Source organism: Ambystoma mexicanum, chromosome 13, assembly GCF_040938575.1.
Source record: "Ambystoma mexicanum isolate Mex_15411 chromosome 13, UKY_AmexF1_1, whole genome shotgun sequence".
NCBI classification, from domain to species: Eukaryota; Metazoa; Chordata; class Amphibia; order Caudata; family Ambystomatidae; genus Ambystoma; species Ambystoma mexicanum.
Window position 1 is genome coordinate 292422945 of NC_090938.1, and position 12344 is coordinate 292435288.

Below are 12344 nucleotides of genomic sequence, written 5' to 3' on the forward strand. Positions count from 1 at the left end.
TGAGATATCACATCTCATGCTATAGGAAGGGTCTCAGGATTGGAATGGAAGGAGTTGGATATCACATCTCTTGTTATAGGAAGGATCTCAGGTTTGGTATTAGAAGCATTGAGACATCACATCTTATGCTATAGGAAGGGTCTCAGGATTGGAACGGGAAGGAGTTGGATATCACATCTCATGCTATAGGAAGGGTCTCAGGATTGGAATGGGAAGGAGTTGTATATGACATCTCATGCCGTAGGGAGGGTCTCAGGTTTGGTATAAACATTGCGATATCACATCTCTGCTATCGAAAGGGTCTCAGGATTGGAATGGAAAGGAGTTGGATATCCCATCTCATGTTATAGGAAGAGTCTCAGGTTTGGTATTAGAAGCATTGAGATATCACATCTCATGCTATAGGAAGGGTCTCAGGATTGGAATGGGAAAGAGTTGGATATCACATCTCATGTTATAGGAAGGATCTCAGGTTTGGTATAAGCATTGAGATATCACATCTCTGCTATCGAAAGGGTCTAAGGTTTGGAAGGGGAAGGATTTGGATATCACATCTCATGTTATAGGACGGGTCTCAGGTTTGGTATTAGAAGCATTGAGATATCAAGTCTCATGGTATAGGAAGGGTCTCAGAATTGGAATGGGAAGGAGTTGGATATCACATCTCAAGCTATAGGAAGGGTCTCAGGATTAGAATGGGAAGGAGTTTGATATCACATCTCATGCCATAGTATGGGTCTCAGGTTTGGTAGAAGCATTGGGATATCAGATCTCATGCTATCGGAAGGGTATCGGGATTGGATTTGGAAGGAGTTGGATATCCCATCTTATGCTATAGGAAGGGTCTCAGGTTGGAATGGGAAGGAGTTGGATATCACATTTCATGTTAGAGGAAGGATCTCAGGTTTGGTATTAGAGGCATTCAGATATCACATCTCAGGCTATAGGAAGGGTCTCAGGATTTGAATGGGAAGGAGTTGGATATCACATCTCATGCTATAGGAAGGGTCTTGAGATCTCACATCTCATGCTATAGGAAGGGTCTCAGGATTGGAATGGAAGGAGTTGGATATCACATCTCATGTTATAGGAAGGATCTCAGGTTTGGTATTAGAAGCATTGAGACATCACATCTCATGCTATAGGAAGGGTCTCAGGATTGGAATGGGAAGGAGGTGGATATCACATCTCATGCTATAGGAAGGGTCTCAGGATTGGAATGGGAAGGAGTTGTATATGACATCTCATGCCGTAGGGAGGGTCTCAGGTTTGGTATAAACATTGAGATATCACATCTCTGCTATCGAAAGGGTCTCAGGATTGGAATGGAAAGGAGTTGGATATCCCATCTCATGTTATAGGAAGAGTCTCAGGTTTGGTATTAGAAGCATTGAGATATCACATCTCATGCTATAGGAAGGGTCTCAGGATTGGAATGGGAAGGAGTTGGATATCACATCTCATGTTATAGGAAGGATCTCAGGTTTGGTATAAGCATTGAGATATCACATCTCTGCTATCGGAAGGGTCTAATTTTTGGAAGGGGAAGGATTTGGATATCACATCTCATGTTATAGGACGGGTCTCAGGTTTGGTATTAGAAGCATTGAGATATCAAGTCTCATGGTATAGGAAGGGTCTCAGAATTGGAATGGGAAGGAGTTTGATATCACATCTCATGCCATAGTATGGGTCTCAGGTTTGGTAGAAGCATTGGGATATCAGATTTCATACTATCGGAAGGGTATCGGGATTGGATTTGGAAGGAGTTGGATATCCCATCTCATGCTATAGGAAGGGTCTCAGGTTGGAATGGGAAGGAGTTGGATAGCACATCTCATGTTATAGGAAGGGTCTCAGGATTGGAATGGGAAGGACTTGGATATCACATCTCATGCTATAGGAAGGCTCTCAGGTTTGCAAGGGGAAAGAGTTGGATATCACATTTCATGTTAGAGGTAGGATCTCAGGTTTGGTATTAGAAGTATTGAGATATCACATCTCATGCTATCAGAAGGATCTCAGGTTTGGTATAGAAGCATTGAGATATCATATCTTATGCTATCAGAAGAGTCTCAGGATTGGAATGGGAAGGAGTTGGATATCACATCTCATGCTAAAGGGAGGGTCTCAGGTTTGGAAGATAAGGATTTGGATATCACATCTCATGTTATAGGAAGGATCTCAGGTTTGGTATTAGAAGTATTGAGATATCACATCTCATGCTATCGGAAGGATCTCAGGTTTGGTATAGAAGCATTGAGATATCATATCTTATGCTATCAGAAGGGTCTCAGGATTGGAATGGGAAGGATTTGGATATCACATCTCATGCTAAAGGGAGGGTCTCAGGTTTGGAAGGGGAAGGATTTGGATATCACATCTCATGTTATAGGATGGATCTCAGGTTTGGTATTAGAAGTATTGAGATATCACATCTCATGTTATCGGAAGGATCTCAGGTTTGGTATTAGAAGTATTGAGATATCACCTCTCATGCTATAGGAAGGGACTCAGGATTGGAATGGGAAGGAGTTGGATATCACATCTCATGCTAAAGGAAGGGTCTCAGGTTTGGTAGAAGCATTGAGATATCACATCTCATGCTATAGGAAGGGTCTCAGGATTGGAATGGGAAGGACTTAGATATCACATATCATGCTATAGGGAGGGTCTCAGTTTTGATATTATAAGCATTGAGATATCACATCTCATGCTATCGGAAGTGTCTCAGGATTGGAATGGGAAGGAGCTGGATATCACATCTCATGCTAAAGGAAGGGTCTCAGGTTTGGAACGGGAAGGAGTTGGATATCACATCTCATGTTATAGGAAGGGTCTCAGGTTTGGCATAAAGATTGAGATATCACATCTCTGCTATCGGAAGTGTCTCAGGATTGGAATGGGAAGGAGTTGGATATCCCATCTCATGTTATAGGACGGGTCTCAGGTTTTTAATTAGAATCATTGAGATATCATATTGCATGCTGTAGGAAGGGTCTAAGGATTGGAATGGGAAGGACTTGGATATCACATCTCATGCTATAGATAGGCTCTCAGGTTTGGAAAGTGAAGGAGTTGGATATCACATTTCATGTTAGAGGAAGGATCTCAGGTTTGGTATTAGAGGCATTCAGATATCACATCTCAGGCTATAGGAAGGGTCTCAGGATTGGAATGGGAAGGAGTTGGATATCACATCTCATGCTATAGGAAGGGTCTCAGGTTTGGTATAAGCATTGAGATATCACATCTCATGCTATAGGAAGGGTCCAGGATTGGAATGGAAGGAGTTGGATATCACATCTCATGTTATAGGAAGGATCTCAGGTTTGGTATTAGAAGCATTGAGACATCACATCTCATGCTATAGGAAGGGTCTCAGGATTGGAATGGGAAGGAGTTGGATATCACATCTCATGCTATAGGAAGGGTCTCAGCATTGGAATGGGAAGGAGTTGAATATGACATCTCATGCCGTAGGAAGGGTCTCAGGTTTGGTATAAACATTGAGATATCACATCTCTGCTATCAAAAGGGTCTCAGGATTGGAATGGGAAGGAGTTGGATATCCCATCTCATGTTATAGGAAGAGTCTCAGGTTTGGTATTAGAAGCATTGAGATATCACATCTCATGCTATAGGAAGTGTCTCAGGATTGGAATGGGAAGGACTTGGATATCACATCTCATGCTATAGGAAGGGTCTGAGGATTGGAATGGGAAGGAGTTGGATATCACATCTCATGCTATGGGAAGGGTCTCAGGTTTGGTATAAGCAGTGAGATATCACATCTCATGCTATAGGAAGTGTCTCAGGATTGGAATGGGAAGGAGTTGGATATCACATCTCATGTTATAGGAAGGATCTCAGGTTTGGTATAAGCATTGAGATATCACATCTCTGCTATCGGAAGGGTCTCAGGATTGGAATGGGAAGGAGTTGGATATTCCCATCTCATGTTATAAGAAGGGTCTCAGGTTTGGTATTAGAAGCATTGAGATATCACATCTCATGCTATAGGAAGGGTCTCAGGATTGGAATGGGAAGGACTTGGATATCACATCTCATGCTATAGGGAGGGTCTCAAGTTTGATAATAGAAGCTTTGAGATATCACATCTCATGATATCGGAAGGGTCTCAGGATTGGAATGGGAAGGAGTTGGATATCACATCTCATGATAAAGGAAGGGTCTAAGGTTTGGAAGGGGAAGGATTTGGATATCACATCTCATGTTATATTACGGGTCTCAGGTTTGGTATTAGAAGCATTGAGATATCAAGTCTCATAGTATAGGAAGGGTCTCAGAATTGGAATGGGAAGGAGTTGGATATCACATCTCAAGCTATAGGAAGGGTCTCAGGATTGGAATGGGAAGGACTTGGATATCACATCTCATGCTATAGGAAGGCTCTCAGGTTTGGAAGGGGAAGGAGTTGGATATCACATTTCATGTTAGAGGTAGGATCTCAGGTTTGGTATTAGAGGCATTGAGATATCACATCTCATGCTATCAGAAGGGTCTCAGGAATGGAATGGGAAGGAGTTGGATATCACATCTCATGCTAAAGGGAGGGTCTCAGGTTTGGAAGGGGAAGGATTTGGATATCACATCTCATGTTATAGGAAGGATCTCAGGTTTGGTATTAGAAGCATTGAGATATCACATCTCATGCTATCGGAAGGATCTCAGGTTTGGTATTAGAAGCATTGAGATATCACATCTCATGCTATCAGAAGAGTCTCAGGATTGGAATAGGAAGGAGTTGGATATCACATCTCATGCTAAAGGGAGGGTCTCAGGTTTGGAAGGGGAAGGATTTGGATATCACATCTCATGTTATCGGAAGGATCTCACGTTTGGTATTAGGAGTATTGAGATATCATATCTCATGCTATAGGAAGGGTCTCAGGATTGGAATGGGAAGGAGTTGGATATCACATCTCATGCTATAGGGAGGGTCTCAGGATTGGAATGGGAAGGACTTAGATATCACATATCATGCTATAGGGAGGGTCTCAGTTTTGATATTAGAAGCATTGAGATATCACATCTCATGCTATCGGAAGTGTCTCAGGATTGGAATGGGAAGGAGCTGGATATCACATCTCATGCTAAAGGAAGGGTCTCAGGTTTGGAACGGGAAGGATTTGGATATCACATCTCATGTTATAGGAAGGGTCTCAGGTTTGGTATAAGCATTGAGATATCACATCTCTGCTATCGGAAGAGTCTCAGGATTGGAATGGGAAGGAGTTGAATATCCCATCTCATGTTATAGGACGGGTCTCAGGTTTGTTATTAGAATCATTGAGATATCATATTGCATGCTGTAGGAAGGGTCTAAGGGTTGGAATGTGAAGGACTTGGATATCACATCTCATGCTATAGATAGGCTCTTAGGTTTGGAAAGGGAAGGAGTTGGATATCACATTTCATGTTAGAGGAAGGATCTCAGGTTTGGTATTAGAAGCATAGAGATATCACATCTCATGCTATAGGAAGGGTCTCAGGATTGGAATGGGAAGCAGTTGGATATCACATCTCATGCTATAGGAAGTGTCTCAGGATTGGAATGGGAAGGACTTGGGTATCACATCTCATGCTATAGGGAGGGTCTCAAGTTTGATATTAGAAGCATTGAGATATCACATCTCATGCTATAGGAAGGGTCTCAGGATTGGAATGGGAAGGAGTTGGATATCACATCTCATGCTATAGGAAGGGTCTCAGGTTTGGTATAAGCAGTGAGATATCACATCTCATGCTATAGGAAGTGTCTCAGGATTGGAATGGGAAGGAGTTGGATATCACATCTCATGTTATAGGAAGGATCTCAGGTTTGGTATAAGCATTGAGATATCACATCTCTGCTATCGGAAGGGTCTCAGGATTGGAATGGGAAGGAGTTGGATATTCCCATCTCATGTTATAGGGAGGGTCTCAAGTTGGATATTAGAAGCATTGAGATATCACATTTCATGATATCGGAAGGGTCTCAAGATTGGAATGGGAAGGAGTTGGCTATCACATCTCATGATAAAGGAAGGGTCTAAGGTTTGGAAGGGGAAGGATTTGGATATCACATCTCATGTTATAGGACGGGTCTCAGGTTTGGTATTAGAAGCATTGAGATATCAAGTCTCATGGTATAGGAAGGGTCTCAGAATTGGAATGGGAAGGAGTTGGATATCACATCTCAAGCTATCGGAAGGGTCTCAGGATTAGAATGGGAAGGAGTTTGATATCACATCTCATTCCATAGTATGGGTCTCAGGTTTGGTAGAAGCATTGGGATATCAGATCTCATGCTATCGGAAGGGTTTCGGGATTGGATTTGGAAGGAGTTGGATATCCCATCTCATGCTATAGGAAGGGTCTCAGGTTGGAATGGGAAGGAGTTGGATATCACATCTCATGTTATAGGAAGGGTCTCAGGATTGGAATGGGAAGGACTTGGATATCACATCTCATGCTATAGGAAGGCTCTCAGGTTTGCAAGGGGAAAGAGTTGGATATCACATTTCATGTTAGAGGTAGGATCTCAGGTTTGGTATTAGAAGTATTGAGATATCACATCTCATGCTATCAGAAGGATCTCAGGTTTGGTATAGAAGCATTGAGATATCATATCTTATGCTATCAGAAGAGTCTCAGGATTGGAATGGGAAGGAGTTGGATATCACATCTCATGCTAAAGGGAGGGTCTCAGGTTTGGAAGATAAGGATTTGGATATCACATCTCATGTTATAGGAAGGATCTCAGGTTTGGTATTAGAAGTATTGAGATATCACATCTCATGCTATCGGAAGGATCTCAGGTTTGGTATAGAAGCATTGAGATATCATATCTTATGCTATCAGAAGGGTCTCAGGATTGGAATGGGAAGGAGTTGGATATCACATCTCATGCTAAAGGGAGGGTCTCAGGTTTGGAAGGGGAAGGATTTGGATATCACATCTCATGTTATAGGATGGATCTCAGGTTTGGTATTAGAAGTATTGAGATATCACATCTCATGTTATCGGAAGGATCTCAGGTTTGGTATTAGAAGTATTGAGATATCACCTCTCATGCTATAGGAAGGGTCTCAGGATTGGAATGGGAAGGAGTTGGATATCACATCTCATGCTAAAGGAAGGGTCTCAGGTTTGGTAGAAGCATTGAGATATCACATCTCATGCTATAGGAAGGGTCTCAGGATTGGAATGGGAAGGACTTAGATATCACATATCATGCTATAGGGAGGGTCTCAGTTTTGATATTAGAAGCATTGCGATATCACATCTCATGCTATCGGAAGTGTCTCAGGATTGGAATGGGAAGGAGCTGGATATCACATCTCATGCTAAAGGAAGGGTCTCAGGTTTGGAACGGGAAGGAGTTGGATATCACATCTCATGTTATAGGAAGGGTCTCAGGTTTGGTATAAACATTGAGATATCACATCTCTGCTATCGGAAGTGTCTCAGAATTGGAATGGGAAGGAGTTGGATATCCCATCTCATGTTATAGGACAGGTCTCAGGTTTTTTATTAAAATCATTGAGATATTATATTGCATGCTGTAGGAAGGGTCTAAGGATTGGAATGGGAAGGACTTGGATATCACATCTCATGCTATAGATAGGCTCTCAGGTTTGGAAAGTGAAGGAGTTGGATATCACATTTCATGTTAGAGGAAGGATCTCAGGTTTGGTATTAGAGGCATTCAGATATCACATCTCAGGCTATAGGAAGGGTCTCAGGATTGGAATGGGAAGGAGTTGGATATCACATCTCATGCTATAGGAAGGGTCTTGAGATATCACATCTCATGCTATAGGAAGGGTCTCAGGATTGGAATGGAAGGAGTTGGATATCACATCTCTTGTTATAGGAAGGATCTCAGGTTTGGTATTAGAAGCATTGAGACATCACATCTCATGCTATAGGAAGGGTCTCAGGATTGGAACGGGAAGGAGTTGGATATCACATCTCATGCTATAGGAAGGGTCTCAGGATTGGAATGGGAAGGAGTTGTATATGACATCTCATGCCGTAGGGAGGGTCTCAGGTTTGGTATAAACATTGCGATATCACATCTCTGCTATCGAAAGGGTCTCAGGATTGGAATGGAAAGGAGTTGGATATCCCATCTCATGTTATAGGAAGAGTCTCAGGTTTGGTATTAGAAGCATTGAGATATCACATCTCATGCTATAGGAAGGGTCTCAGGATTGGAATGGGAAAGAGTTGGATATCACATCTCATGTTATAGGAAGGATCTCAGGTTTGGTATAAGCATTGAGATATCACATCTCTGCTATCGGAAGGGTCTAAGGTTTGGAAGGGGAAGGATTTGGATATCACATCTCATGTTATAGGACGGGTCTCAGGTTTGGTATTAGAAGCATTGAGATATCAAGTCTCATGGTATAGGAAGGGTCTCAGAATTGGAATGGGAAGGAGTTGGATATCACATCTCAAGCTATAGGAAGGGTCTCAGGATTAGAATGGGAAGGAGTTTGATATCACATCTCATGCCATAGTATGGGTCTCAGGTTTGGTAGAAGCATTGGGATATCAGATCTCATGCTATCGGAAGGGTATCGGGATTGGATTTGGAAGGAGTTGGATATCCCATCTTATGCTATAGGAAGGGTCTCAGGTTGGAATGGGAAGGAGTTGGATATCACATTTCATGTTAGAGGAAGGATCTCAGGTTTGGTATTAGAGGCATTCAGATATCACATCTCAGGCTATAGGAAGGGTCTCAGGATTGGAATGGGAAGGAGTTGGATATCACATCTCATGCTATAGGAAGGGTCTTGAGATCTCACATCTCATGCTATAGGAAGGGTCTCAGGATTGGAATGGAAGGAGTTGGATATCACATCTCATGTTATAGGAAGGATCTCAGATTTGGTATTAGAAGCATTGAGACATCACATCTCATGCTATAGGAAGGGTCTCAGGATTGGAATGGGAAGGAGGTGGATATCACATCTCATGCTATAGGAAGGGTCTCAGGATTGGAATGGATTGGAATGGCCTGAGATGTCATATACAACTCCTTCCCATTCCAATCCTGAGACCCTTCCTATAGCATGAGATGTGATATCTCAATGCTTATACCAAATCTGAGACCCTTCCTATAGCATGAGATGTGATATCCAACTCCTTCCCATTCCAATCCTGAGACCCTTCCTATAGCATGAGAAGTGATATCTCCATGCTTATACCAAACCTGAGACCCTTCCTATAGCATAAGATGTGATATCCAAATCCTTCCCTTTCCAATCCTGAGACCCTTCCTATAGCATGAGATGTGATATCTCAATGCTTATACCAAACCTGAGACCCTCCCTTTAGCATGAGATGTGATATCCAACTCTTTCCCATTCCATTCCTGAGACCCTTCTGATAGCATGAGATGTGATATCTCAATGCCTCTAATACCAAACCTGAGATCCTACCTCTAACATGAAATGTGATATCCAAATCTTTCCCCTTCCAAACCTGAGAGCCTTCCTATAGCATGAGATGTGATATCCAAGTCCTTCCCATTCCAATCCTGAGACCCTTCCTATAGCTTGAGATGTGATATCCAACTCCTTCCCATTCCAATTCTGAGACCCTTCCCATACTATGAGACTTGATATCTCAATGCTTCTAATACCAAACCTGAGACCCGTAATATAACATGAGATGTGATATCCAAATCCTTCCCCTTCCAAACCTTAGACCCTTCCTTTATCATGAGATGTGATATCCAACTCCTTCCCATTCCAATCCTGAGACCCTTCCTATAGCTTGAGATGTGATAACCAACTCCTTCCCATTCCAATCCTGAGACCCTTCCGATAGCATGAGATGTGATATCTCAAAGCTTCTAATATCAAACCTGAGACCCTTCCTTTAGCATGAGATGTGATATCCAGCTCCTTCCCATTCCAATCCTGAGACACTTCCGATAGCATGAGATGTGATATCTCAATGCTTCTAATATCAAAACTGAGACCCTCCCTATAGCATGATATGTGATATCTAAGTCCTTCCCATTCCAATCCTGAGACCCTTCCTATAGCATGAGATGTGATATCTCAATGCTTCTACCAAACCTGAGACCCTTCCTTTAGCATGAGATGTGATATCCAACTCCTTCCCATTCCAATCCTGAGACCCTTCCTATAGCATGAGAGGTGATATCTCAATACTTCTAATATCAAACCTGAGATCCTTCCGATAACATAAGATGTGATATCTCAATACTTCTAATACCAAACCTGAGATCCATCCTATAACATGAGATGTGATATCCAAATCCTTCCCCTTCCAAACCTGAGACCCTCCCTTTAGCATGAGATGTGATATCCAACTCCTTCCCATTCCAATCCTGAGACCCTTCTGATAGCATAAGATATGATATCTCAATGCTTCTATACCAAACCTGAGATCCTTCCGATAGCATGAGATGTGATATCTCAATACTTCTAATACCAAACCTGAGATCCTTCCTATAACATGAGATGTGATATCCAAATCCTTATCTTCCAAACCTGAGACCCTCCCTTTAGCATGAGATGTGATATCCAACTCCTTCCCATTCCAATCCTGAGACTCTTCTGATAGCATAAGATATGATATCTCAATGCTTCTATACCAAACCTGAGATCCTTCTGATAGCATGAGATGTGATATCTCAATACTTCTAATACCAAACCTGAGATCCTACCTCTAACATGAAATGTGATATCCAACTCTTTCCCCTTGCAAACCTGAGAGCCTTCCTATAGCATGAGATGTGATATCCAAGTCCTTCCCATTCCAATCCTGAGACCCTTCCTATAACATGAGATGTGATATCCAACTCCTTCCCATTCCAACCTGAGACCCTTCCTATAGCATGAGATCGGATATCCAACTCCTTCCAAATCCAATCCCGATACCCTTCCGATAGCATGAGATCTGATATCCCAATGCTTCTACCAAACCTGAGACCCATACTATGGCATGGGATGTGATATCAAACTCCTTCCCATTCTAATCCTGAGACCCTTCCTATAGCTTGAGATGTGATATCCAACTCCTTCCCATTCCAATCTTGAGACCCTTCCGATATCATGAAATGTGATATCTCAATGCTTCTAATATCAAACTTGAGACCCTCCCTATAACATGAGATGGGAATATCCAACTCCTTCCCATTCCAATCCTGAGACCCTTCCGATAGCAGAGATGTGATATCTCAATGCTTATACCAAACCTGAGATCCTTCCTATAACATGAGATGTGATATCCAACTCCTTCCCATTCCAATCCTGAGACACTTCCTATAGCATGAGATGTGATATCTCACTGCTTATACCAAACCTGAGACCCTTCCTATAGCATGAGATGTGATATCCAACTCCTTCCCATTCCAATCCTGAGACCCTTCCTATAGCATGAGATGTGATATCTCAATGCTTCTAATATCAAACTTGAGACCCTCCCTATAGCATGAGATGTGATACCCAAATCCTTCCCATTCCAATCCTGAGACACTTCCTATAGCATGAGATGTGATATCTCAATGCTTCTAATACCAAACCTGAGACTCTTCCTATAACATGAGATGGGATATCCAACTCCTTTCCATTCCAATCCTGAGACCCTTTCGATAGCAGAGATGTGATATCTCAATGTTTATACCAAACCTGAGACCCTCCCTACGGCATGAGATGTCATATACAACTCCTTCCCATTCCAATCCTGAGACCCTTCCTATAGCATGAGATGTGATATCCAACTCCTTCCCATTCCAATCCTGAGACCCTTCCTATAGCATGAGATGTGATGTCTCAATGCTTCTAATACCAAACCTGAGATCCTTCCTATAACATGAGATGTGATATCCAACTCCTTCCATTCCAATCCTGAGACCCTTCCTATAGCATGAGATGTGATATCTCAAGACCCTTCCTATAGCATGAGATGTGATATCCAACTCCTTCCCATTCCAATCCTGAGACCCTTCCTATAGCCTGAGATGTGATATCTGAATGCCTCTAATACCAAACCTGAGATCCTTCCTCTAACATGAAATGTGATATCCAACTCCTTCCCTTTCCAAACCTAAGAGCCTATCTATAGCATGAGATGTGATATCCAGGTCCTTCCCATTCCAATCCTTAGACCCTTCCTACAGCATGCAATATGATATCTCAATGATTCTAATAACAAACCTGAGACCCGTCCTATAGCATGAGATATGATATCCAAGTCCTTCCCATTCCAATCCTGAGACCCTTCCTATAACATGAAATGTGATATCCAACTCCTTCCCATTCCAACCTGAGACCCTTCCTATAGCATGA